This window comes from Brassica napus, unplaced genomic scaffold, assembly GCF_020379485.1.
Source record: "Brassica napus cultivar Da-Ae unplaced genomic scaffold, Da-Ae ScsIHWf_2687;HRSCAF=3445, whole genome shotgun sequence".
Classification (NCBI taxonomy): Eukaryota; Viridiplantae; Streptophyta; class Magnoliopsida; order Brassicales; family Brassicaceae; genus Brassica; species Brassica napus.
Window position 1 is genome coordinate 247,501 of NW_026015973.1, and position 6,442 is coordinate 253,942.

The following is a 6,442-nucleotide window of genomic DNA, read 5'->3' on the forward strand; positions in this document are numbered from 1 at the left end:
GAGCGTTGCGATCATTACAAGAGATCATGAAAGCTTTGGCCGCAAAGGCTGTCAGCGAGTTACTTAGTTCTAGCGGCCTAATAGCTCAAACCTAGTTTAGTCGCAGCTCGATAACGAAAGACGAAATAGATAAAGAATAGGTTTTTGATTGATTTCGGACTGAACCTTGTTAAAGGCTGCCTACGTACCCCTTTCGAGGATCAAGCCGAACGTAGTTCAATTGATAGAGCTGGACAAGAGATCGAACTGCCAGGGCGAGTTCGTCTAGTAATCGAGTGCCAGTCATAGAAACCGAACTTGTCGAAAATAAGCCTAAAGTTTCTAAGTGCAGAGAATTCCGAATCTAAAAAGCTGTCCCCCATGCTCCTCGCCTAGGACTCCTTATATACTAGCTCCAAGGTTGGTTTACGCTTTTACTCTTCTGCCCTTAAGCCGTCATAGCGTAAAAATGGAGATATTCCATTATTCCCGATTTTCACAATTATCTTCAAAACTTCCGTATTTATCCGCGGAAACTTGACATTTATCCTTCCTTGTGGACCAAGCGTAAACCGGGCTGTGGTTTACGGGCCTTTGGTAAGAAATCGCAGGATGGGCCTCGAGTCGTGTTTTAGGTCCCTTTGGGCCGTCTTCCGACTCGAAGAGTTTACTACGATTTCTTTCGACAAATAAAGAACTTTCCGCGGTTTCTAATCCGCGAAGTTTGATCGATGATTTAGAATAGCGGAAAACATAGACTGAGCTCGCTACGGTCTTCGGGAGATAGCATTTGAAGGTGACGAGAATGCATGGACTGGTGTCATACCGATGTTCGGAAGAGCTCGGTCGCTACGCAGCGACCGAACTTTGGCTCGAGCCCGATCGCTACGTAGCGAGTGAGCGAGACGGACGCTCGGTCGCTACGTAGCGACCGAGCTTGGCTCAGGCTCGGTCGCTAGGTAGCGACCGAGCGAGATGGACGCTCAGTCGCTACGTAGCGACCAAGCGAGACGGATGCTCGGTCGCTACGTAGCGACCAAGCGAGATGGACGCGGTCGCTACGTCTCACCGAGCGAGACGGACGCTCGGTCGCGTACGACAGCGAGCGAGCTTGGACGCTTGTCGCTACGTAGCGACCGAGCGAGACGGACGCTCGGTCGCTACATAGCGACCGAGCTTGGCTCCGGCTCGGTCGCTACGTAGCGACCGAGCGAGATGGACGCTCGGTCGCTACGTAGCGACCGAGCTTGGCTCTGGCTCGGTCGCTACGTAGCGATCGAGCTTGGCTCGGGCTCGGTCGCTACGTAGCGACCGAGCGAGACGGACGCTCGGTCGCTACGTAGCGACCGAGCTTGGCTCAGGCTCGGACGCTCGGTCGCTACGTAGCGACCGAGCTTGGCTCGGGCTCGGTCGCTACGTAGCGACCGAGCTTGGCTCGAGCTCGATCGCTATGTAGCGACAGAGCTGTGTGCATGCTTGGTCACCGCGTATCGATCGAGCTTGGCTTGTCCGCGGTCTGATTTCCATACTCGAGCTTGTCCGCAGCCGATTTGGATACATGTCTGTTGCCTTCGGACAATCGGATTTAGTGTTCGATTGAGATTTGGACGAGATTTTTACTGCAAGGCTCTTCGTAAAGATATATTTACGAAGATTACTTTTCGTAAAACGTTTATGCTGATTTTTACGGACTTTCAGACATTGATTCCATCGTGACCGATTTTGACCCCAACAGTTAGCCCCCCAGCTCGTTAGAACCATGAGTTTCTAGCGTGAGTTCTAGCGAGTGTGACTTGGCAAGTTAGGCAAGTTAGGTGAGTTAGGCGGAATTAATGGTTGAAAAGGTCTGTGGTAAGTGATGTTCTCGCTCTCCTAAAAGTAGAAAACGCGATAAGATTGGGGCTGCGCCTTATGACGGCTGCCTACGTACCCTTGTTGAAGGGATCAAGCCTTTCGTAGTTCGTCTTGGAGTTAAGGTTCTTATGACTAGTTTTCCAGTAGGACCTTTATGGTCTAGTTTTTATGTAGCAGTTTATAAGGCGTGTTGCTGCCGATGTGGCATTTTGTATGGGTGTAGAGGGAAGACTACGAGTTGTCGTCTCGTAATCTAACTCTGTGTGAATTGCCATATCCATAATCTGTTCGAGAGTTTTCCGCAGTGTGTAAACTTGCGGGATTTTCTGAAGACGTTCGAATATTGGCAAAGAGACAAATTTTGGGATCTCGTATCAGGGTGTTTGATACTATGCCTAGAGATGTTAGAGACCAGTGCGCTGGGTTTAGGGCAAGACCTAGGTTTACTTTCGGTTTAAGGATTGTGCGGTGACTGGCCGGCTATCATTTTTCCTGTTGCGATTTCTTCGATTTAAAGTCCGCGATAGGTTCTCGGCTTATACGACTTGTTTGATACGAATCGAGCATCTCTCTGGAGACCGGAAGTGCTGGACCAAAATTTTGGATTTCTTTTATAGCGCTATTATCCTTGTGTCGGATGTACGAGAGTCATCTCTACGAGATGGCTAAGTCTGTTTAGGACGTTGAGAGTTTGTTGTGATCAGCAACAAACTTAATGGTAAAAAATACCGTTTCGAGTCTTCGCGAAGGATATGTTTTGAGAAGATGTTAGGGCGTATGACTGTCTGGTCTTCCAAGAAAATGTTTTTATCGAGGAAGGAAATTTCGTCGAAGAACGAATCTTCAGGCGTCTGCGACGTCTCGCGATGCTGAAGATTTGTTATTCTTTCGCATGCCGCGTTTCGGGCTTGAAATGTTCGCGGTTTGCAGATGTTGCAAGGGTTTAGTCTTAGCCCTGCATTTGAGAAACATTCTGGTTTGACTACGAATGTTCGCAGCCAAAATTGTTGTTCATGTTTGGATACTAATAGCTTTATTTGCGATCGAGGAATTATGACTGAGGTGTCGTGTAAATTTGTCCATGGGAACAAGCGTTTTCCTTCATGGTTCTTTGTGAAGAGTTGGCCTTCCGAGATGTATTTCGTGCATTTTTTAGGATGTTTCGTATAGCTCTAGAAGCTTTGTTACAAATTTTTCCTTACATGCCGCGTATTATGGTTAAAACGTTGCGGGCTTTAAAGTGAATTGTGGAGCGTATTGAACTTGGTCAATTTCTGAAAAGTTTAGATTTCCGTTAACCGTTTGGTTGTTAGGACTTAGTTTCGTTACGAAGAATTTATCATATGATTTCCGACTGTGGGCTACACGATAATTTATCATATCATATAACCGATTTTACGAAGGTTGTAAATCAGTGATATGTAAACATATGTCAAAGTAGCATTGTTTCTGCGGGTTCCACGAGAAACGTTCCCGCTATGATTTTGATCTTAGATGAAAGTTGCTTGGAGTTACCCATGGAGTATTACCGAAGTTTATTTCAATACGATCTAGTCGCGGAACGCTTTTCATAGGTTTTTCGAGGGGATTCTCATGACACATTCGTTTCTTGAACGATTTGGTCAACCAGAATGGTTCTAGCTACCATAGGGAGGAAAATGCTCCTTTTAATGTGCACGATGCTACATATATTTTCGAGTTTCTTCGTCGCCAAATGTTTCCGATGCTTTTCCGTGACTTACTTGGTACAGCGGAAACTGAAAGAAACGCTTTGGTGATTGAAGATTTCTCGTAGAAATTTTTAAAACGAAACTGGCTTTTGAAGCCGGAAAAGGCTTCAATACTTTGGCTAATCGTCGAGTTTCAGTTTGATATTGGTACAAGTTTTCTGTATGCATGATTGCGACAACAAATGATGTATAGTTTTTGAGATTATGTTCATGATCGTCTGGATATGTTGCTAGCGTTTAGACGAATATTAAGATTGTCGTTTGCCTATTCTTGATGATTTGCAGAAGTTTGTTTTTGAAGTTTCGGAGTATACGAGTATAGTATACGTACCTACTCCCCTTTTTTTTTTACGAAGAAAAACGGTTGAACCGATACTTTGAAGGGTTCTGTACGTTTCCTCTCCTGATGTTTGGAATGATCGATAATTCGGGACGATTTATAGACGACGCTTGGACTGTGATTTGGTGTTTCCACGTTGACGACTTGGGATATGTCGGTTCCGAGAAAATTGCCAGAAACGAATCGGTTTTAAGACTACGTTCATGTCTCTAACTTTTTCTCTCTTTAGGAAGCGAGCTTGATATGCGTGGCGATTGTTTCTCGACTTTCGGAGAGTTTAGAACGGTTTGCAAGATCTGGATGAACAATTATGGAACAATATATCGAGACAGGAAAATCGCTTAAAACTTAGTTCGCTAGACTATCCGCCTAGGTTTTACGTTCCCTAAAGTTCTATGGCAGCCTCAAAGTAATTTCCTACGAAAATTCCAAGTCTGATTTCAAAAAATTTCAAGTCGGAAATACCTTAGTTCTTTCGAAGATGCAGTTTTGTCCCTTCTCAGTTTTGCGTGCTCATTTCCGTTTCCTATTCTCGTGTATGTTCGCCATTTCGGATATTGGTGTTTATCCTTTGAAACTTGACATTATCTTCCGAACTTGACTGTATCTTCTCCTTAGATAAGATGTCGATTTTTGTAAAAAGGTTCAACGTAATCGTATAGTTAAGGCGGCTAAGGTGTTAAGTTAACCATTGCCGTTTTATACGATAATCTGAATCCATGCGAGAAAATAGGTCTTTGCGGTTTTTTTTTTATATCGTAAAGTCTCAATGGTAACTTCAATCGAAAGAGACGTTTCGATCGAGATTCGAAAAGAAACCAAAGATGGAGGTAGGGTGAGCAGAAACAAGCCAAGGAGTTAAGATGAGGTTTACTTGTTTTTGTCGTAAAATCTCAACGGAAACTCCGATTGAGACGAAACGAAAAGCGTTTCGATGAGAATTCAAAGGAGAACGCAAAGGAGGACCCCTTTGAGGCCTGACAGGTCGCTATAGCGAGTGAGGATGTCATCTCGGTCGCTATAGCGAGTGGAAGGGAGCCGAGACGTATCCCACTTGTTTTCGTCGTAAAATCTCAACGAAACTCCGATTGAGACGAAACAAAAAGCGTTTCGAAGAGGATTCAAAGGAGAACGCAAAGGAGAACCCTTTGAGGAACTTACGCAGCGTGACTCTACAGTTCGCTACGTAGCGAATGGAAGCAAGCCGAGAAGCGTCCTACTTGTTTTCGTCGTAAAATCTCAACGGAAACTCGATTGAGACGAAACGAAAAGCGTTTCGATGAGGATTCAAAAGACAACCAAAGGAGGACCTTTCTGACGCCTTACAGGTCGCTACGTAGTGACTGACAGTCTGACAGGTCGCTACGTAGCGAGTGGAAGCAAGCCGAGACGAGTCCCACTTGTTTTCGTCGTCAAAACTCAACGGAAACTCCGATTGAGACGAAACGAAAAGCATTTCGAAGAGGATTCAAAGGAGGAACCTTTGAGGACTTACAGGTCGCTACGTAGCGACTGACAGTCTGACAGGTCGCTACGTAGCGAATGGAAGCAAGCCGAGAAGCGTCCTACTTGTTTTCGTCGTAAAATCTCAACGGAAACTCCGATTGAGACGAAACGAGAAGCGTTTCGACGAGGATTCAAAAGAGAACCCAAAGGAGGACCTTTCTGAGGCCGTACAGGTCGCTATGTAGCGAGTGGAGAGTTGGCTTGAGCTCGGTCACTTCATAGCGACCAAGAAGTGTGCGTGCTCGGTCGCTACGTCGAGCAGCGTGTGCGTGCTCGGTCACTACGTAGCGACCGAGCAGTGTGCGTGCTCGGTTTCTACTAGCGACCGAGCTGTGTAATCGTTGTTGTGTGTTCCTTTTTCCGCGATTAACATAGGGGTTTTCAGCGGTTTTTTTGGAGAACAAGTTTTATCCTTCCGAAATGTTTTCGGAAAACGTGTTTTGGTAAAACCCTTACGCATCGAGATTTCTTTACGGGGTTTTGATAAGATTTATCGTTTCCCTTCTTCTTACAGGGAGAAATCGCGAGCCTGTTTTAGTGCTCTTCCTGTGGCGGAAGGTCGCGACTAAGTTTTCGATTTTGTTGAAAACTACGGCGTTTGCGTAAGCGTTGGCCATAGGAGCAGTCAGTGCTTCGAGTTTGTCTTTCATATATCCAAACATCGTTTCGATCAAGCGTTTTGTGGCCATGAGTAAGAGTAATCCGTAACCCCACTCCTTCTAGCGCCAAACTGTGGAAACCGAAATTCGCACTGTCGATTTCCGTTTAAATAAGGAAACTAGGAAAACCCTAATTTCCCAGAGGTCCCGGATCTCTGCGAGAGCCAACGACAAGTGACCGAATATATGCGGAAATCATGAAAAGATAACAAACGAGTTTAGAGAAAACAGTAGATCTTTATTTCGAGTCCACGTAAGAGCGTTGCGAGCATACAAGAGATCATGAAAGCTTGGAAGAAAAGGAGATCAGGGAAAGCTTTGAGCCGCTAATAGGCTGAAAAAGTTTTCTTAGTTTTGTACGGCCTGAAATAGAT